General features: G+C 36.8%; 1 protein-coding gene across 15 annotated transcripts in view; it reads right to left on the bottom strand.

Annotated features, from left to right (window-relative positions):
• Positions 1-23,090, bottom strand: part of LOC110826776 (agrin-like) — a 741,485-nt gene that overhangs the window by 628,422 nt on the left and 89,973 nt on the right. The window contains exon 1 of one of the 15 annotated variants that reach the window (XM_087345741.1): positions 10,629-10,737. The exons of the other annotated variants lie outside the window; for them this stretch is intronic. The gene's annotated coding sequence lies outside the window, so the exon portion shown is untranslated. Of the gene's footprint in view, positions 1-10,628; positions 10,738-23,090 lie in introns of those variants that run through there. 15 annotated transcript variants of the gene reach the window in all.

The following is a 23,090-nucleotide window of genomic DNA, read 5'->3' as shown; positions in this document are numbered from 1 at the left end:
GTATTTAAGAATCCAGTCCGTACCGCGAAGAAAACACTACACCTCACCATTACGAAAATCAGCTGGTTTACCCTTTGAAGTCAAAGCTCGTCTAAATATTACGTATTTAAGAATCCAGTCCGTACCGCGAAGAAAACACTACACTTCACCATTACGAAAATCAGCTGGTTTACCCTTTGAAGTCAAAGCTCGTCTAAATATTACGTATTTAAGAATCCAGTCCGTACCGCGAAGAAAACACTACACCTCACCATTACGAAAATCAGTTGGTTTACCCTTTGAAGTCAAAGCTCGTCTAAATATTACGTATTTAAGAATCCAGTCCGTACCGCGAAGAAAACACTACACTTCACCATTACGAAAATCAGCTGGTTTACCCTTTGAAGTCAAAGCTCGTCTAAATATTACGTATTTAAGAATCCAGTCCGTACCTCAAAGAAAACACTACACTTCACCATTACGAAAATCAGCTGGTTTACCCTTTGAAGTCAAAGCTCGTCTAAATATTACGTATTTAAGAATCCAGTCCGTACCGCGAAGAAAACACTACACTTCACGTAAGACTTGAGGTTCTCACAGCGGTGAATATGAAGATTTCTGTCTTCTGGGTTATTGCGCTGTGTAGTCTGGTCGATGTTAACATCGACCAGACTACACAGCGCAATAACCCAGAAGACAGAAATCTTCACTACACTTCACCATTACGAAAATCAGCTGGTTTACCCTTTGAAGTCAAAGCTCGTCTAAATATTACGTATTTAAGAATTCAGTCCGTACCGCGAAGAAAACACTACACCTTACCATTACGAATATCAGTTGGTTTACCCTTTGAAGTCAAAGCTCGTCTAAATATTACGTATTTAAGAATCCAGTCCGTACCGCGAAGAAAACACTACACTTCACCATTACGAAAATCAGCTGGTTTACCCTTTGAAGTCAAAGCTCGTCTAAATATACGTATTTAAGAATTCAGTCCGTACCGCGAAGAAAACACTACACCTCACCATTACGAAAATCAGTTGGTTTACCCTTTGAAGTCAAAGCTCGTCTAAATATTACGTATTTAAGAATCCAGTCCGTACCGCGAAGAAAACACTACACTTCACCATTACGAAAATCAGCTGGTTTACCCTTTGAAGTCAAAGCTCGTCTAAATATTACGTATTTAAGAATTCAGTCCGTACCGCGAAGAAAACACTACACCTCACCATTACGAAAATCAGTTGGTTTACCCTTTGAAGTCAAAGCTCGTCTAAATATTACGTATTTAAGAATCCAGTCCGTACCGCGAAGAAAACACTACACTTCACCATTACGAAAATCAGCTGGTTTACCCTTTGAAGTCAAAGCTCGTCTAAATATTACGTATTTAAGAATTCAGTCCGTACCGCGAAGAAAACACTACACCTCACCATTACGAAAATCAGTTGGTTTACCCTTTGAAGTCAAAGCTCGTCTAAATATTACGTATTTAAGAATCCAGTCCGTACCGCGAAGAAAACACTACACTTCACCATTACGAAAATCAGCTGGTTTACCCTTTGAAGTCAAAGCTCGTCTAAATATTACGTATTTAAGAATCCAGTCCGTACCTCAAAGAAAACACCACACTTCAACATTACGAAGATTAATTGGTTAACGCTGTTTAAGGAAATAATCGCTGTTTGTTTTGAGAAACATACAAAAGGAACACCGAATCAAAGCTTGTTGATTCTGTATGCATACACTGAGCTTTAAGGGGTTTAGTGACAGGAAAGCTGAAGGTACTAAGTTACTTTACGACTGGCTTCAAATATTACGTACCAATATATCTCAGGACTGACATTTATTTCATAAAGAGAATCTTGTTTCGAGAGTAACATGCTAATTTAGAATACACGAGTCAAATGGGGAAGCTGTTTTAGTACACACGCGCCATCGTGACGTTTGTGTTATTCCGGGACATTAATGGAAACTGGAGATCAAAACAATATATTTAGTTATAAAATTAAAATTTTTAATGATTGGGTGCAACTTATAAATTATATTTTATCGGCACTAGATGGTGGTGAGTGGGTAGGAGGACTTTGTGGGCTCCATAAGCGGTGTTAAGAAAACCATCACAGATAGTCTAAATCGCATTACCACGAAATTCAGTTGTCCTTGGATAAATTAAGTATATTTAAAATAACGTATGGAGGAAACCTAAAATTGTATCCAAGAAGACGTTCTGTCATGTGAATACTTTACGGTTAAGTCAATCACAAAGTTTAAGTCTTAAATTTAAAATATATGACGCTCACACATGGTAACATCAGTGTCGTTTGTTAAATTTAATCAAAATCTAAATAAAAAAGACTGCGGGCTACATCTCAAAGCAGGAAGCTCACCAAACCTCGAAGCTAACATGCCAATTCGTCTCGTATTTTCGATGTTGTTAACTGTAGCTCACCAGACGTGGTGAAACCCACAAGAAATTGACTAGTTTTCTGTTTCAGAAGTCAATATAAATGTGACTTTAAAATATTCTACGACGCTGTTAAGATATCACGGAAATGAGACGGTGTCTGTCTGTCGACAACGTTATACCCGGCGATCGACAGAATTTAAGGATATTTAACTGCGCAGATGAAATATCGGACGTAATATTACGAATATTTTCTAAGACTTCCCATGTTAATTCCTGTTATCTGAGAGCCGTGAATCAATCAAGAATCCTGACAAAACTTCAGGTTGAAAAGTCTCTTACCTAACCTCACATTATAAACTCAACGCATTAACTTAACATGGGTAGACAAATCTGAAGACGCAGACAATCTGACAGGAGACGGTTGGCCGGGGAGACGAGACTGATTGTGGATAATTATTGTCGTACGACGCACGTTTGAGACCACCCAGCGACCATTCTCTGGCAACCACGTGGAATTTGTTGCTTTGTATGCGTAAAGATAACGTACAAAATGGAAGATTATCTGTGGCACTGACGATCCAACTGAGGAGTGTTTCGTCCTGATTTAATCATTCACGAATGCACAACCACACAAGTGACCTGTCTTCTGATCCAGAACAATCAATTCTCTGTGTCTGAAGATGGCTGTCTTCTGGGTTATTGGGCCGTGTGGTCTGGTAGACGTTCGCCGACGTTTCAGAGGTCCTTTCTGCCTCTATCATCGTGATGGCTATGGCAGCTGATGTTGTGTCTGAGGTAAAAGTACGTGTTTGTAATCTTAGGATTCTGAAATTGGCGTTGAGGGATTAATAACGAATTGATCTGTTGTTTTCTGCGATTAATAACGTCACACGACTCACAGCTTTTATAATGCACCTAAGGAGATAAACGGATGATTATAATGAATAAGAAGGGATAAGAAATTAAGCCCACGGACGAGGACGAATACTTACAATTAATCGTAGACATTCATTCTATTTATTTGTGATTTATTTAATGGTGTGGTGTTTATATTGACTGGCTACGGACTGGACGACCGGGGTTCGATCCCCGACTGGGGCAGAGGATTTTTCGTCCAGCCTCTGCGTCCAGACCGGCTCTGGGGCTCGCCCATTCTCCTATCCAATGGGTACCGAGGTCATTTCCCGGGCGTGATGCTGACCACTCACCCCCATCTAGTGCCCAGGTTAAGAATGAGGAGTTACATCTCCACTCCCTCCAAACGACTTACATGGCGTATAGTGGGACGGCTTTGGTATTATTACTTTTTAATTATGTTTATTGATTAAAGAACTGGGAAGAATACAGAAGGAAGCTTTCGCTAATGAGTAGAGGAACTGAGGAAAACCAGAAAAAATCCTCAGGTCATGATAGTCGGTGTCTCAGCCGAGATTTGAACCAGGGATTTCTGAATACAAAGCAGGAAGTTTAACCGGCCGTGAGTAACTTTCTTAAACGTGTATACCGGAACCTGTATTGTGTAATTTAGGCGAGATAAGAAATGAACAGTTTATGTTTGAGTGGTGAAGCATTACGATGCATTAAAATATTTTTAAGACAGCTTAGAAGCCCGCGAGAAAGCAATTCATGGCAGCCACGTGTCGACAGCGCAACTGGTGGTCTCCGGAAACACTAGAAACGTCACGACTGCCCCACTCAGCAGGACGGTTGTTTGCTGAAACACGATACTCGTGCCATGTTACAGGGTCGTGACCCCCAGACAGGTGCAAATGTACTTGGCGTATATAAAGATGGCATAGATTCATGAGACTGAGTAAAACCATGGAACTCGTAGTATATTGTGGTCTTCTAATTCGTTATGCCCCGTGTAGTTTTTTTATAAATACCAACGTCTATGAAGAACAGTGCTTAAAAATGTGAGATTTTTCTTATATTTTTATAGCACACTTACGTACGTGTACGTAAGTGAAGTCAAAACTATTAAAAAAAAATATGAAATCTCCCTGAAGATGTTCTATCTTGGACCGAAACATGTAGTCGAATAAATTAATGAATTTATACAACTAAATAAAGACAGTTGTATAAACTGATTTTTGTGTTATTTGATTAAAATAAGAAACTTTTCGTCCAGTGGCGTGCTAGCTGAAACGATGATGCAACATTGAGCCAGTTTTTATTACATTAATCCGCGCTCTAGGAATTTGAAGCTACGATAAACTATTCTGATAAGGGGAAATTATTATTCTTAAGTAACTGAGTCTTAACCCCTTGATAAAAAGTCAAGAAATGTTGTTTAATCCGTAGTGGGTTTCAGTGGAACAACAACCAACAGATAAATTTAATTTCTTGTAAAATATCGGAGATTTTTAAGGGTTTCCCCTATAGTATTTCATAATTTTTTTCCTTTCCAGTGCATGATTTGATTTTAAAAACTGTTCATTCCTTCTATGTATAGAAGCGATATTTTTATTCGATAATTAGGCTTCTGGTTAAAAGGGGAACTTTCGCGTTTACATTATAACTGTTTCAATCTCAAAATAAAACGTCAAAACAAAATGGAAGGGATTTCGTAAGATTTTTAAAAAAAAAAATTATCGTATAAAAAAATTTCGGTACCGCTGATATAGGCGTATTCACAGCCTCCTTAATATGATTCATGTTCACACAATCATTTTTTATCCTAATCTCTTACACGAATGGTTTTAACATTACATATTCATTTATTTATTTATTTATCACTTAAATTTACAGATTTTAACAAAGAGATCCCAAATGTGTAAAATTTTCTATTAACTGCTTACATCTCGGTCGACTAATCGTTAATTAATCTCTTCCACAAAACGAATTTTAAACCCAGTAAAACATCGTTAAATAATTTAAGTCAAAAATTAAAAATAAACAATTCTCAAATCAAGAAGTAGATAACACGCATAGGAAAGATTAAAAATACTTGCATACTTTTTATTGAATAACCTAAATTTAAGAGACCATTCGGTAGATATACGCGTATTTGGGAGGATAATATTAAAATTTATCTTACAACACGTAAATCCAAGCTTTTTTACGTTTTAATGTTTACACTTTACACAGTATCAGACGAAAACACAAAAAATTCTAAGCCATGTCCTAAGTAATCTGCTTTTTTAAATCCGTGAATATAATTTATATTCGCTATTTTATCTACCAAACAGTAAATCTTTGCCACATTTTCGACGACTACGTCAGACATCTTTAAATCACAATTTTTTAAAAAAAAGTTATATTCCCGAATGTTGGTATTACTGTTTGTCAGAAACTAAAATATCCTGGGCTAAAAATGCCTTTAAGTGTCATTATATCAATATCGAGTTGATTTAAAATCCTGTAAATACTCAAAAACGCCATTAGGTTGGCATGATAATATAATACGTTCGTCTTTTGTTACAAACTAATGCCTGAGCATCGTCGTTTCGGCTTGTGGTCGCAGTGGGTGAATAAATCTTCCACTGAGCCCAAGATATAACAAGTCTGATAAACTAATGCTTATGAATGGACATAAATATTCAATTCGAAACTCAAGTTTTCGAGAAGCAGATGGGGGCGAAAAGCTGTCGGAATCTGAAAGAGGGCCATGACAAAATACCATTCCTAAGGCTTAAGTAATCTTAGTTAAAATCTCCGACTTCCGATTTGTCAACCGAATACAATGTGCATTCAAAATAACGTCCATCAAACATTGCGGTTTATCGGAACACTTAAAGTTGCCTAATGATGGAGTGCAGTTCCATGTCCGCTGACTTATATTCAATTATTCCTAGCAGTAGTCGAGATATCGATGTATCGAAGTTTCGTGGGGAGAGAGCGGGGTTCTCAGGTTAACTACACGACTACAAACATTTTGATTTATGGTGTCTTGCTTTCAAGGAAAAAAAAACAATTGCTCATGTTAAGAGATAAACACTTCGATAAAATAATTTAGCTCTTCGAAGTCGAAGCTCGTCTAAATATTACTTAATAAATCAGCCCGTACCGCGAAGAAAACACAACGCCTCACCGTTACAAAGATCAACTGGTTAACGCTGTTTAAGGAAATAATCGCTGTTTATTCTGATAATTAATTAACCCTTCGAAGCCGAAGCTCGTCTAAATAGCATTTAAGAATTCAGTCCGTACCTCGAAGAAAACACAACTCTTCACCATTACAAAGAACAACTGGTTAACGCTGTTTAAGGAAATAATCCCTCTTTACACTGAGAGTCATACGATACCTATAAATAAAAAATCAAAATTTGTTTATCGACGAAACCACAAACCATTTGGATCATATTTCCGAAATAAAAGGCGAAAAAATTTCACCTGTTCGCAAAACACATCAGTACATGACCGTACCATAAACCATTCTCCCGCTTACAGAACAGGACAATTCGTGAACGTATCGGTACATGAACCAAGAACTGCATATAAATCACTCCAATTTGCGTTAACGCAGATGATTACTGGTGAAGGGGCGGGACCCAGGGGTAGTCGAAGTTCTGACCTCAGTAATAAATTACTGACTGAGCTAACCAGTTGAAAACACAGTATAATGCATGGACTCCATACAGCAAGGAATCAACTTATCGTATACTCAAATCGCATCATTCTCCCAGTCTAGATGCTATTAATTATTAATATTAATATCATTAGCATCTACGTGACTATTTATGATAATTAAAGATACTTATATATTAATTTTCTATAGATAAGTCTACATAATTGGAAGCATTATAAATTAAAAAATTAAAAATTAAAATACTATAACAACCAGGATTTGTCGGAACAATATGAGAACAGAATTTACAAATAAAATTAAACTATAACACGCACTAAAACTACACAAATGGTCTAAGTAAGTAACAATGATTTTTTTTTAAAATATAACTTTTCAATTTCAAGAATTTTCAAGGCCTGATAACACCGCGATTAATATTAGGGCGGTATCGCACTAGGATGCTAACGGGAGGCCATGGCGCAGCTGCCAGCATCTCGGCCAAACTCAATGTATTAATTTAGTAGTCATATATCGCACCTGGCATCCGTCTGGCAGCGCTTCCAACTTGGCATCGCTGCCAACCAAGATGCCAAGTTCAAATGCTACTGGCATCGCTGCCACGGCCAAGGCCAAATCAACATCACATGACAGTCTGGCCAGTCCATTGACGTCCGCGCGTGAATGTGCTTGTGTGTATTTCTGTTTCTTCCAAACGTGGATAATTTCGACACCGAAAGATTGATAATTGAAATTCAGTCCCGACTATGGGATTCATCTGCTATTGAATACGCAAACCGGGACTTGAAAATAAGAAACTGGGTAGAACTTGTGGAAATATTTGGAGGAGGAGATTTATTTACAGTAGAAAAGAAAGAATTAGCTAAGAAGTGTTTCTATGGCTTTATTTGTGGGGCCGCTTTCCAATATGGCAACTTGATTTTTACGTTTTTTTGTTAAGCAATCTATGCATCTATCTATATGTCACAAATAATGTGAATTAAGAAGGAACCTGCTTTTATAATGTTTTATTAAATAAAATTTGTTCATGTAATATTACATGTGATTTTCAAGAAATGAAATATTTCAAATTCAATAATGGTATGGACGTGCAAAGTGTGTGTACGAAGAATTTTTCTTACTTATTTCTTTGTTACAGAATTTAAATTCACTCCAGGTATGTAGTTTTGATAAAGGTAAATCTCATTTTCTCAAAAGTGATAAAAGTGGACATTTCTCCTTGCTAATAGCCCTTCATTTCGTGATCTCATAATGTCGATCCATCTGTTCGCTTGACTGGCGTCGAAAGCTGGCAGCTTGTCTGGCGTCTTTTTCTGGCAGCTGGACGCCATGGCATCGCTGTTGGTGTCGCTGCCATGGCATCCTAGTGCGATACCGCCCGTAAATACGACGTATCAGCAGGTTTTTAGCGGGACCAAAACGCGAGTTTCGCCTACGTCACTGACCGGTGTGTAGATGGGGAAACAAACGAACTGAGGAAGAACTGGAACTTGCATGAAAAAGTCTGTTCTGTCCAGACGCGTCATTAAAGACCATCGGAGCGCCTAGAGTGGTTTACCAACCGCAAAACCACGCCCTAACCTATACGAGGATGGGATTAGGTGTTTTCAACTCTGTAATAAAAATCTGCAGCTCAAGGAACTTGCCGACCACGGTCGGTTTTCGTTACACACTGGGTGGAAATCTTTCCAAACACAACTTGTCATAAGATTGAAAGGACATGTTGCCATTCGAATCGTAATTTATAATTTCCTACACTCGATAATAAGAACTTTTAAACTGGGTTGTCGCTGGCTTTAACATTGACCAAAACTGAAGCACAGTAAAGGATTTTTGAAAAAAAATATCAAACTCTTGCCAAATATTATAATTATAGATTGTTAAACAAGATGGCGGCAGTGTTAATTACAAAGGATATCGGGAAACTCAAGACGAATATTTGGGGCTCGCTTATTTGAATCAGAATAAGAGAGAAATATCGCATGACAAAAATTCCTTTTGTACTAAAACGTTTTCTGAATCTGATGTCAAACTTTGAGCTTCTAATGACATTACGCGAATATCGATTTCAATTTATTGTAACGTAGAGATAAAGTTTTTGATTTTCAAGCAGGTGGATACTGTTCGATCTCCTGCCACCCCATAAAACGCACGCACGCACATTTATTTTTAATTTATTCTTAACACAGAAGATTAATATACCTCGTTTACTCTGCGAATTTCATGAATAAATAGTTACATATGCAACGATGGGAAGTCGACTTTGTTTGAATCGATACTAATGTTATACAAACAAAAACAAATCGGGTTTTGGATTTAAAAATGTAACACGCGAATAAGAAGACTGGATGGACAGAAATAAATTGAGTTATTTTTTATTTGCAACAGGTTGTTAGACAAACCTCTCCTCCTTCCCCTATCTTGATATTCTTGCTGTGTTTTCCCACGATTGGTTGACGTCAGCTTGCAGTATCCCACGGTCGAACTGACTCGTGAAGACATCGAGGTGACTGAATGCGTTATCTGTTCCGCTGACGGGAACCAAGTTAATATTTTGTATCAAATGCTCCCGCAAAACGAAATAGTTGTTTTTATACTCTGAGATTAGCCCATGTCCAACAAATTTAAAATTTATAAAACCTGTACAACCCAGAAGACAGAGATCCATCTTCCTACTCACTGCCGTGAGAACCTCAAATCCTACAAACGTTACACAGAACATTTCTGCATTTCTCAGATATATCTTTTTTGACGTAAATACGTCTATAAGGAAGGGTCATTCGGCAAAAAAGTTTAACGAAAAAGTGTAACTTCATTGTTATGTTACCTAGGAAACGTTACATTACATTACATTCATCTACCACAGACCCATCTTAAGCGTAACTAATTCAAGTTAATTAAGCAAAGTCTTAATCAAACTTATCTCAACTGTAAAGCATGTATAAAGGAAATATTTAGAATAAAGCCAATATATAAACTTCCTTTCCGAATAGACGTATTTACGTCAAATTCCCCGGAACCGTGGTTCCACTGACAAATTTTTCTTTTCCCGCAAACAAAAGGTTATTCACAGTTGCTCTCATCTTGTGATAATCTCACAGTTTCCGGTAACAAATCCAACCGACTCGATTTTCTCGGGGGAATTCCGTAGCTGCCCCCTGCCAGAAACATTACGAGATTACTCCTTACAAACATGGCGTCAGATATTTTCGTTCCGTTACTGAAAAGCCAAAATAATCTCATTAATTTAAATTCATCGTTAAATAATTCATTCAATGATTACTGGTGTTCATGCATTTAAAAATATGTGTCAATGACACGACACTCGGGGGGGGGGGGGGGGGGGGGCAGGTGGTAAATAGATCAGGCTGAATTATGTAGGATACGGGTAACATGTTTGAAGGTAAACATCGGGCAGGAGATGGGACGAGTAAAACAGTCCTCGGATCCGGTAGAATTATCATTTCTAGGCCAGTTCATATCTCTACATTATCCCCCACGTAATTATCCATTACCGACATATTCTATTAATTTTATTCTTTAATTTTCATTCGCAGATTACGTAAAAAATTACACGATCCTTACGTAATATTCAGCACACCTGCAGAACAGCTATAAGCTCGGCACGGTACACGGTCTCCGTTGAGAAATAAGTAGTGAAATGCGCAACTTACTTAGTAGAAAATAATTAGGGAACTTCCCCTGACATACCTTTTTAACTGCTTCACAAAACTGCTTTCGGAAACTACATTAAACCACCAACAACTAAACACAAACTTTATCACACTACCGACATTACGCTTGTTACACGAACAACTAACAAAAGAACATCGAATGCGAGCTACCTACGTCGAGCTACCAACTTAGCGAGACAAAAGAGCAGTGTTGACACTAGAGACGGCAAATTGAAATTTCCCTGATCAACTAAGAAGTTACTTACATTTATAGTTCGGATAGAATGACGTCTGATAAACTTAATATAACAAACTTATATTCTAAATCAATGGTAGACCCTTATTCTAACACTGATGTATACTTTAATCAAGTTTAACCCCGAATAAATGAGGTTAATCTCGATGGAAGAATGTTATATAAAATGGCAGTATGTAATCTATTATAATCGATAATTTATTCAGAAAGCTTTGTATCAGATTGTAGACAGGAAACAAGTCTCGTTTCACTCTGGAGTTTCCGTGTTCAAATAATCGTCCCTGAAGAATTATATTCGAACAAATCGCGTGTGTGTTTGTGCGTATAAGTGATAGTAAGTGACAAGACAGTTATTGAAATCAACCTAAAAGTAATTAAGTTTTGATGGGAGTGGCCAAACTGCAGTTTGGCAGTTACTTTTTAAAAATGTTCTCTGTGATGATTTATCTGTCTTCGCCGCTGTTTGCCACTGTAACCGAACACCACGGATTCTGTGATATATTTTATCTACCTCAGTTCACGTGATAATGTATACACGAAATTGTTATAAAATAATGAATGCCAAATTGAATTACGAACAAATTTAATATTATGAATGTTATGCATGTATATGAACTCCTACTTGAGAATTGGTTTGTGATACATTTAATTAATGAAAGTCGCATTTATAGTAAGAGGTGTTGTTGTTTTATGAATTTTTCACTTCGATTGTTAATTAATATTCAGTTTGCGTGTAAGCAAGTCTTTATAATCTTGTTTTCACTTTCTGGTGTGAACATCACATTACAAATACTTAACAGTTCGCGTTGATTATTCTAGATATAAAAGTTGTTAATTCATAGACGCACTTAACCTGAAAATTACGTGAGTCGGGAAAGATTTATATCTGTGATAACGTCCCTTGGCTATCCAAGCGTTTTGAAGACGCTACCTGAAAAAGATCTCTTTCCTGATTGTTCAGCTAAGTAGTAAAAATCTCCAATGTGCCAAAGCAACCTTATCTCCGTACTAGTCATCGCGGAAATGCGGTCCAACTCTAACCTCAATCCGCGTCTGCGTACTAACACACAGAGCGACGAAACAAATATAGCACAGGTCATGTTAGCGCATGCGCAGAAGGTATCTCCGCTTCACGGTACGTCAACTCGGGAGCAGAAGCCACAGGCCCTTTGCTCGGTATTACAAGACATTGTAATGCACAAATTGGTTGCTTCTTCAGCAAGTACTAACTCAACAGGCACTGATCCCCCCCGGGCGCCAGCTCAGCTCCAGTTCTATACAACAAATCACTCTACTAGGGGTGTACAACATCTGGCGCAGTGGCGGAACGTAAATGTTCACGGAAAGGGAATGAAATATTTAAAATTATGTGACCCACATCATGAACCTAAGACTTCCGTGGAAGAAATTAAACAAATATCAACATTTCAATGTAGTTCGTAAGCTGAGAAGGATGTATTAATGAGAAAACTACTCTCACGTTCTGTTAGGGTTTATACAAAAATCGACTTTTGAAGAAAAAAACCGTTTTTCGAATTTTTACAAAAAAAATAATTAAAACAGTAAAAAAATATTTATATTTATTTTAAAAAATTTCAGTTTACTTAATATTTATGGAATTACAAAAATATAACAAAATAAGTATACTACTTACAAAACCAAATAAAAAACCAAAAATAACTAAAATCCGTACAATACATAAATTATAATTTTTTTATTTCATTTAGTATTTTTCTTCAGAAAATATGATTTCAAAAAACATAAAATGTCCACTGAACGATTACTTGTTCTTGTTCTTATTCTAGATAAAAAAAATTGCCTGAAATATAAAATTGAGGTTTCACATATGAATAGAAGAATAGCAGAATGTTAACGTTTTTAATTAATTAATTTTTACATATTACTGCTAGTATCTAAAGCCGATTTTCGAATTTTACAAATTTATCTTAAAAAACCGGTTTTTAAAAACCGACAATCCCTACGTTCTCTAATTTCATATCAGTCACTTTGAAAAGAAGGTTTTGTTTCTTTTAATAGCATAAATCTTCCATTTTTCATACCCACGCGTTGTGAATAATCTACAGCCAGTCCGCACACATTTTCTGGAATTAAAGCAGAAAAGTTCACATCAAAACCACACAAAAGGAGCCCTGGTTTCTGCGGGCCTCTAAAGCCACACAAAAACTTTTAAGCCCAGCTCTGCAAAGGGGGTCAGAGGAATCTCCCTCCATATCTGTGTATCGGTTTGTCAGCTTCTCTGAACTGCTCGTTAATGTTTCGTCCGTTCTCATACCCACTCTTAACCCTTTTAGACTTCAAGCATCCTACAATCGGTTCCACAAACATCGTCTCAGAAGGAAACATCCTTATAATGAACGGAATATTACCACCTGTCATAAAGGAAGAGGTCATTACAGAAATAGATTCTCTGAGTGGTGATTGGTTGTTTAACGACACTATATTCACGGAAGATGCCAGAGGAAGGCATGTTATCACAATGACTTTGTGGAAAATAACTCGGTCGAATCCTCCATGATGACGTCATATGTCAGTCAGAGACGCGCCTGACTTCCGGAAACTGATGCCATTTGAAAAAGGTTAAGCCATCCCGTTACGCGCCACGTAGGCGCTCAGGGGAGATGCCATATCGCTCCTACTCATTCCCAACCTCGCTACTAGATGGGAGTCAATGATCATTTGCAAAAGTCAAGTTAAAATTCTTAACACCCCAGTCATTGCTTGTCTTGCAAACATTTACAAATGCACGTCGTTTCAGGACGGGACATTTAACTGTGTTATTGCCTAATACCGCTGTGTTAAACTTAAAATTACGTCGGTCCGTCCTTTAAGTGTTCCTTAGCAGCAAAGTTCAATTAGAGCCGTGCGCATTTTAGCCTTTATGATTCGTTCCCTTTTCTAACGCCAGAGGGAAACATATTCGGACTTAAAATCTACGACAGCCATTTTATTTTCGTCTTCACGAACAAATGCCTTGGATGTCTTGAAGTCATATCACCAGCAAAACAACAATGAATAGCAAAAATATCACTTTTACTTGGTATCCACGTTGATAATAAGACAGAAAATTATAATATGCTAAGAAATTGCTAAACAATTCGGCCATATTGTCCACAGATTATCAGTGTAGTTCTGCATCCAGCCACCAGGAGACACGTGCCGAGATTCCATGTTCTGTAAAGAGACAATACATCGCGTTGCGTTCGTTTTCACCTGTCTGACAGTGTGTGGGCAGCGCCCTTGTACAGCCCGTGGGCATGTAGCCCACATAAGGCGGGCGGTGGACGTACGCTACGTTCCGAGAGGCTACTCCCCTGTCCAGCATTCTATTCCGCCCTTGTAGCTCACCATTGTCTACGTCTGAATGCCTTCTCCACTGTGAACCAGGGTTTCGTTGAAACAAAACTCATAGACGGACATCCCACATCAGTGCTTTCCACATGTTGACATTATATTTGATTTGTCTGCAATCTGAAGGTAACTAATTACATAATTTGTTACTGCATTTTACTGAAAAGTCTCTGAGCATTTATTACAGAGGGCCATGGAATTTCTTGTTATGAAAAACCGATGGTTCGATATTCAGAGACGCCAATCGAGAAACAAATCGATTGTTACACATGAGTTTCTAAAATTATTTTTAATATCAATGTCCATATATTTCACCTGTGTTATTAAACCACAGAACGAAGATATTATAAATTACAAAGTTCTTCATCATGTAGCTGTCTTTGTTATATTGTTCTGTTGCAAATGAGCTCCTGTTAACCAGTCCATAACCAGTCACTGACAGAGATAGCAGGTATTAAACCAGAACATTAACCACACGTCATCTCCTACCATTGCAGAAACAAAGTTACAAACAAAACTGACGTAATGTTACAACACTGACTCTAGGGCTGTAACAAGAAGGAATTTAAGGAAATTCATATTTAACATAGTTGTTGTCATATTTATCTTAAGTTTTAATGAGTGTCACATTATGTGAGATACGTACTTGGATGTTAACTATTACAACCATGAAAACTTTAATGCTATACGATTCTAAACTAATGCATACGATACGCATAAATGCTTAATTAATTATATGATTTATAATTTATAACTTTTTGTTAATCACAATATGTCTTTTAAAAAGTCTGAAGTTATATAAACATCATAGTTTGGCCTATAATATTTTTAAATTGCGTAATTTGAAATTAAAATCGGTTTGGTGTTTAAAAATGGAGGGCTTAGTAAAATAATTGTATTCCAGGTAAAATGGTAAGGAATTTTAAGCACGTCAGAATATACTTCCATGTGAAGTTATTTCCGGCAACACGGAATGCGAGGAAAAACAATTTGTTAACACAAACACTGGTGATTGGCTACAATTATTCACACCATCTGCCCACATATTCGCTTTTTTTAGTAATTATTTCGAACGCAACAGCTCTGAATGTTATTGGTGTTCAGAAGGTCATAAGGGTTCTGATTCATAAACGTAAAGGTGATGATAACGTAAAGTCTGGGCGCCTACGTCTTGTGGTAATCGTAATGTTACGTTCTCACGCAAATCCTCTTTATCAACGAGAACGTTCAAGAAATATCACGCTGTTATCCGGTGCAAAACCGAGCCTGGATTTGTTTCAAATTTGCGTTTTTCGTAAATATTTTTTTTCGCAAAAATTTTGAGACAAATAAAACATTGACGAACGTCGATATTGAAAAGGTACTCAGATTAAAACGATAATGACGTTTATACTTTAACAGCTGTAGAGTCGGGTATGATTTTTTTTTACGTGTCTAATCTGTCCTCCGGATCATATTTTGTTTATCCCTGCTTTATGGTATGTGTTACGATGTTAGCGGCTTATCGCCATAGTTTGAACCACGTTCACTGTGTATTCTGTTTCGACAGTAAGAAAAGGTGCCATCTTCAGATTCTTCTTTCTTGATCCACTAACTAACTATTTGGCTGTCTAAAAGTTTGGTCAAACTGAATCAGTCTCAAGACTATTTCGTCCCAGTTAAATTATTCTAAATCTGTTTTATGGAGCCAATCCGTGCTTATTGTAATTTTGAAGTCACCGGCGGTCTCATCGTCGCCTCTGAAGCTGAGACACGCTTAAGACGTGTGGCATCAAACACGCGTGTGTCGGATTGCCTTTGAGTAGGTCCTACAAAGACAAACTAATGTCGACTGTCTTTCAGAATGAGCCCCGACCACAAATTTCCAGTTGATGGAGGCCGATTCCCACGCAACGCGGTTAACAAACCAGTCCCAGTTCCTGAGATAACTCTCATTCATTCTAGTACACGACACAGAATTGATTACTCATAAGCGTATTTTTCTTAATTAACGACGTAAATTACTTTAAAGCTGAAACACCTGGCAATTCAATGTCTTCTACGTCTGTATCTCTCTTAGAGGAATGAGTTGGCTGGTAGAAGTTCACCGAAGTTTCAGAGGTCCTTGCAGCCTCCATAAACTCATCGCCCTGATGATGGAGGCAGCAGGAACCTCTGAAACGTCAGACTACTCAGCGCAACAACCCAGGTGACAGCCATCTTCTGACTCCCAGCCATGAAAACTTCGAATCCTAAATGAACTTCGTGCATCACAAGCTTAAGGCATTTTCAATATGTCATTTAATGATTCCCAGAGACTCATTTCGCTCATAGCATTTTAAACACGCCCAAAATAAATGTTACATACTGCGCCGAAATTTAATTCAATTCCCGAGTAAATATTATGAAACTTCACGGTCTGTTGAAAATTTTGTGATTTTAATTTTATAATATCTTCTGTTATTTATTGTTTAATGTTCTATTTAGTATTATTAATTGAATTATATTACTTAGGTATCATATTTTTTCCCATTCACTTGTGAAACATTATTCAATAAATGAATTGAATTATCATTATTATTATTATTAATATAGTACATTTATATATTTAGTTTCATTCGTTTGTTTGTTCCTGTATTTTTAATGTTTTACTTTCATTATTATTTAATTTAATTTAATTATTTATTATATCTTATCCTGTACTCTGGTTTAGTGCTTGGCTGTTGCCAAATACTTAAATAAATTAATTTAATTGGATTGAAAAATTTAAGCGAGGTAACATATCCTTTAGGACTAATTTTCTGTCCATTAAAAATTAGGCTTTATCACGCATTACAGGAATCACACTATGACGCTAAGCTCCGTATCTACGTAACGTCTGGAAACAGGACCAATGCTGTATCACCATTTATTCTCTCTTAAATAACCTTCCAAACCACACACACCCCTTCACCTCTCTATATTTCGTTACATTCCGATGGGCGAGAGCTATATTTTAAAAAAGTATGTCTTAAAACCGAATTTGCATTTCTAGACGTATTTTCCTACACAGAATATTTGTCGATCTTTACTGAAACGGTTAATGTCGTAAGTAATAAAAAATATATATTTATGTAACGTTGTTTTTTTATATCGAAAACCTACTTAATTTTCCAATTTACTTTCGTTGCATTGCTGTTAATTTATCTCCACGCTTATTCTTAAATCATCATCGCGTACGGGAACATTATTCTCCAATCGAGAAATATTTATGGCGTCACATTTCCACACACACAGCCCCTGTAATCGGACCTTCTTAGATGCCAGTTCCTCGTCAATTTCTGTCTACATGTCGTGTTTCCAAGATTTAAAATGTTTCATTCGACTCGGCACGTAATTGGACTCTGATCGCGGATGGATGATGGTTTCTTGATGGCTGCAACAGGCAGGAACGTAAAGAATCAAACTAAGCAACGGATAGATACCTTCTAAGGATCCAGCGTGTAATTGTATCTAGCAGGATACCATCTCGATCTGGGATAGAATCCTCCCTGACTTAACATTTGTCGCGTTCTTAATTTCTGCAAAAAATTTCTCGTTAACTGCGTATTTCAAAGCAAAGAACTGTGGAAATATTTTAACGTACAGAAATGAACCAAATAAATTAAGATACCTTTAACAAATATAAATAATCACTTAAATTAACCTTTTTAAGTGACAAATTTGGGGACGAAGGTGTGGATGTGAAGTTACGATTGCGATGTCTCAGAAGAAACTAGGATGTGAGTGCGTGGATTGGATTAATCTGGCTGAATATAGTATCTAGTGGCGGCTTGTTATAAACACGGAACTTGGACATCTAAGAAGTCAAAGATTTTGAATTCTTAGTTTCTTAAGGATACTGTTCTCTGCAGTTCGTAGCAATTTTTTAAGTTTTTTTCTCAAAAAAAAATTCACTTGAAAATTATTTTAAGTAATAGTATTTAACATATTGTTCATATTTAATTAAATTTATAAACACGCGTATTTAAATTTTTCGAGATACATGTAACAACAACGTCCGCTGGTTTGATCCACAAACGATATTTCATCGTGCTCTCCGAGATAAATCTAAAGTCTTGGATGAGGGCCTATTCCCTGTCAAATTATCCTCTCAGGAAGACAACTATTCTTGCATACACTCGAATAATTTCATAAAAATGTCACGTCGGTAATAAAAGTCGCTATAAAATATGAAACACAGCGACACGTTTCAATAACAAATGCCTCATATAAAACCACAAGACTTCTGGCTCCCTCAGTGTCGACCTCAAGAAATGTAAATTCCAAGAACATGAATTTCACTCTCCTGTAAAGTCTCATTTTGTTGTGTTACGTTGAAAACATGTGACCTTGAATTTTAATTCGTAAAAAATATTTTATATAAAATTCTTATATACACTTTTGCCACATTAACAACACAAGGCACGAAGTTTTATCACGAATAATTATTAAAATCATACAAATAAATTTCAAATGTCGCTGGTTTCTCACCCTCCTTATTGACGCTAATAACTGTTTCATATTCCGATCGTTAGAATCAGATTTAAATGTTGATAGAACTCTGTTCAGCTAGAATTATTATACACGTAGACTAACAAAAAATTTTTAAAAAAAAATCATGTCCAGACAGACGATAAACGGCTTCCGATAATATTCCCTCTCGATTCAAAATTCAACTTTTGGATTCCAGTAAAATGAAACACGTTTTCACAGGTCAGCGTTGGACTCAGATAAGTCTTGAGTTATTTATTTATTTATATGGATTCGTCACCGCCCATAACAAAAGAACGCCGAGTAAATTTCAAAACACTTAACGTCTTCGTAACTATTACAACTTTTCCTCAGTTCTTTTAACCCATAATTTTTTTGGAAATAAAGTTAAAAATATCGTAGCAAATTCCCATCGAACAGACGATTTAATCTGACTTAAGCAATGGAAAACAGACATTAGATTTCAAAGTCAGTGATATTGATCTGATTCCTTATACACTAACAAGAGAATAAATATGATGATGTTTTCATGCAGAAATTTGATCTCAGGAAGTTAAATAGTCAATCAATTATCAGGAAAAATCACTGAACAGGTCCACAGCTTCAGAAAAGACATCAATATGGCTTAGGATGAAATCAGAGTGGATATCAAAATTTGAGCCAAGGACATATTAAGTCATTGTGAGTTAAAGAAGGATAAATCATTGTTTGACGACGAATCTTGGGAATCGTTAGACGTAAGTAAACATTCTAAATGGCAGTGGTTGCCAATGTTTTATTTCGAGTAAAGTCCATGATTGCTCTGAGCTATGGCAGTCAATGACGCATCTTAGAATTTCAAATAGCAGGCGATAAACACAGCAGGTTAGATCAGCGGATAAAGTGTTCGGTTAAACGCTCACTGACTCAAACGTGGTCGTATTTTTATGACAAATGCCACGAAGACATCTCCTTACCCAGGCTAATGCTTTGAGACATCGTACAATTTCATTCGTCATTACAAGGGTAGAAACTCGGAAGGAAACCATGTTTCACGTGGGAGAAATTCCACCAGGTGTCAGTGATCATAATTTTCAGAAGACGTTTCTGCTCCGTGTCACAGACTCCAGGACGCCCTGAACGCAGTGCGCCTGACAGATAGGCAAAAAAAGTAAGGTTACCCCGCTACGCGCCATGTAGGCACTCAGGGGGAGATATCTATTGTTTCCGTTTTTCTGCACGAAGAAAGATGTTCAGTTTTTCGTGATAAAACTCATGATTAGAGTGACCCAACAAACCTTCGACGTGTTAAAAACCCTGTAACCTGACGCAGTGTTTGTCAACTGGTGGACTGCGACTTAATTAACGCCTTTAAACATTACAAATAATTTTATAACTGCATGTACGTTACCACACTTTGAAAACTACTGTGACATTAAGATTCGAGTGTTTTTTTAGTCCATATTAATAATTACATCGTCATTACTGTCTTCCAGACATTTTAAAATTAATTTAAGCAAGCTGAAAACGGATAAACAGATTTTAATTAAGTTTAATTTTGTACTGGAAAAATTTAAGAATATTTGTCCAGCAATTTAAGTTTCCATTACATCGGACTCCTCCTATGACCTCATATTCTTTTTACAGATCACTTGACATTTAACAGAAAAAAATGTCTACTCTTGTACACGGTTATTAATAATAATAATTCATAATCAAATACGCAAATCTTTCGATTAGATCTTATCTTTTTATGAATATTTAAAGAGACAAACATAGATTTTTATTTTCTTAAGAATTCTTGACATATTTTATCAACGTAAGTTCACGTAAAGCAGGTTTGAGTAATTTAAATATTTTCACATCATGACGTAAAAATGGCTTGAAATGAGTACGTACATCAGATACGTACTGACTTCTCCTAAGCGCCTTCAGGACATTCTTTTGTTTGTTCTACGAAAGTCTGCTGACAGTCGACACGCCCTCTGAACATCAAAATGTAACACGCATCAATTACTCCCTACCAGAGCCTTGTTCAGAAAACTACAATCAGATTTTTAAACATGTATTTATTGTTATAGAAAGATTATAGTCTTTGGTTTACCTGTTGCGTAGAAGCCACTTATATCTCTAATGCTGTATTATATCCTTGCCATGGACCGAGATATCGAATTAAATCAATTACGGAAGACGAGACGGATTTTAACTTTTCGTGGTTGGCGTTAAAGTTCCGGATGTGCTCAGACGCGTGGATGCTGACAATTGAAGGAGGTACATACAAGCTTTCTTCACCCTAAAAAAACACTTTTAAACACGGAATCCCTTTTAAAATTAAGCGTTTAGGGTATATCTTAAACACGTATTAAGTTTGTTTATCTACAACCCCTGTCTCTTTATATTTACAATTGTTAAATTCTAAATCACCTGATTATTGTTACTGTAATAATTAATTTAATGACGGTGTATCAACTACTGACGCCAAGAATCATTAAATTATGAGTTATGACAATAATCGGAAGGGATTTTGAAGTAAGCTTGAATTGTTGGTCTGGGGATAAAACGTCTTTATTCTCGATATAAATTTTCAGTTTAAGAAATTATTTCAGTAAGTGCGTGAGTTTGTCAGTAACCAATTATGTGTGTAGCACCAAATTTCGCGCTCCTAAATTACAACACAAGCCTGTAGAGTCCCTGAAACAGCCAAAGTTTCAGACCGTATTACGTTAAAGAAACTAAGTTAGTAAGAAAGACACCAACTCATGAAAATACAGCAGACTCCAGATTATCCGTGTCCAATAAAAACCTCGAAAAATAAACAAAAATAAAATAAAATCACGCATTTACATAGATTTTCAAAGATTCACTAAAAACGCGAAGGATTTTACATAAAAGTACTTTTTAAAAATGAAATTATAACGGCAAATATATCATTATTTTATTAATTCGTTTATTCTTAAACATTATAAATCTTACAAAAGACTTTCTAATTTAATTCTTATATTTGTTTAAATCAGATAAACCCCGGTTAATCCGCCCCCCGGGATAATCGGTAGTCTACAAGGTTAACCACTTAACTCAGTGATTTAGATAACCACAATTAATCACGTACAACGCGAAATATAAATCACGTATTAATATGCATGATTTTTTACAAAATCCATGTAGCAGAATCCATCTTGAGAAACTGATACTCGCTCATCTAGTCAATAAATTCGCCATCCTCGAAGCTAACCACTTACCTCCACGTATTTTGTATTACCGAGGTAAAGAAAGAGTGGAGTTATACCTCCAGTACTCCACGAGCCTTCATGGCATCCGTCTTAGCCTCAAATTTGATCGAAAAGTCACATTGAAATATTTATTGAAGGTTGTAATTCAACAACAAACATACGACATCGCTGTGACTATAGAAGAACCCTCTAAGGTCACGTGATGTTGTAAAATGCTCGCTCCAGACCGTCAGTTGTCTTGAAAGAATCGAAGTACGAGGTTGTCCTTTTAAAAAGTGTAACGAGTTTTCGCTGTCGAACATTACCTGGCGTCTCGTTCTCACTTAACTTTCCAGAATGAGTTTAGGGACGCATTTCTCGACTGTTATGAACCAAATAAATCGACATCTCGTCTCGTAAGCCGTTTCCGTCACTGAAGAATTTGTTCACCAAATAACATAAAAATAAGGAACGGAATAAATGCATTAAAACTAGTAGACACTTCAAAAACTCCTTAGGCCATTACTGTTTCTTACTTTCTGATAACAATTTATTTTTTGGCAAACAGAACATTCTGGTAGAACATGAGTCGGTCATCGCCCTGATGATGTAGGCAGCAAGGACCTCCAAAACTTCGGTAAACTTGTACCAGGCCACACAACGCAACAAGCCGGAACATAGCCATCTTCAGACTCACCGCCGTCGAAAACCACAAATCCTGTGTGTGAATAACGTGTTACGTGACTTTTGGACCAACCTGTACTACGCAAACCAAAGCCATTACCGACATTAGAATCTAAGACAGAAGATTACAAAGAATTGCCGCTGGGAAACGATGTTTGTTTTGTGGATAGTACGTGGTTCTTTTACGGACGTGGAACGCACGGATTCGTACAGGCAGCCTCGCCCCCAAACTAATAACGGAAATCCGTTTAAGAGAGCTACGTCTTTTAATCATTGACGTACTGTCGTTTAAAAAGGAGTTCCTACACGTATATACGTGAATTTTTATTTTATTATTCGCTCCAGGAATAAGCCCCTGCGACCAGACCCCAACAATTTACCGCGCCGACTGAGTTTGTGTAACAACCGCTGTGGAGAATGCAAGAACCATCAAATATCTACAGCAGATACTTCGTTCTGTCGATTTACATAACGCAGCCCGGAGCTAAGTCGAAGACCTACAACGGAGACA

Source organism: Zootermopsis nevadensis, unplaced genomic scaffold, assembly GCF_977971745.1.
Source record: "Zootermopsis nevadensis isolate Lab colony 2312 unplaced genomic scaffold, Znev_1.0 Znev_ptg000009l, whole genome shotgun sequence".
NCBI classification, from domain to species: Eukaryota; Metazoa; Arthropoda; class Insecta; order Blattodea; family Termopsidae; genus Zootermopsis; species Zootermopsis nevadensis.
This window is presented reverse-complemented; position numbering and strand designations above follow the sequence as displayed.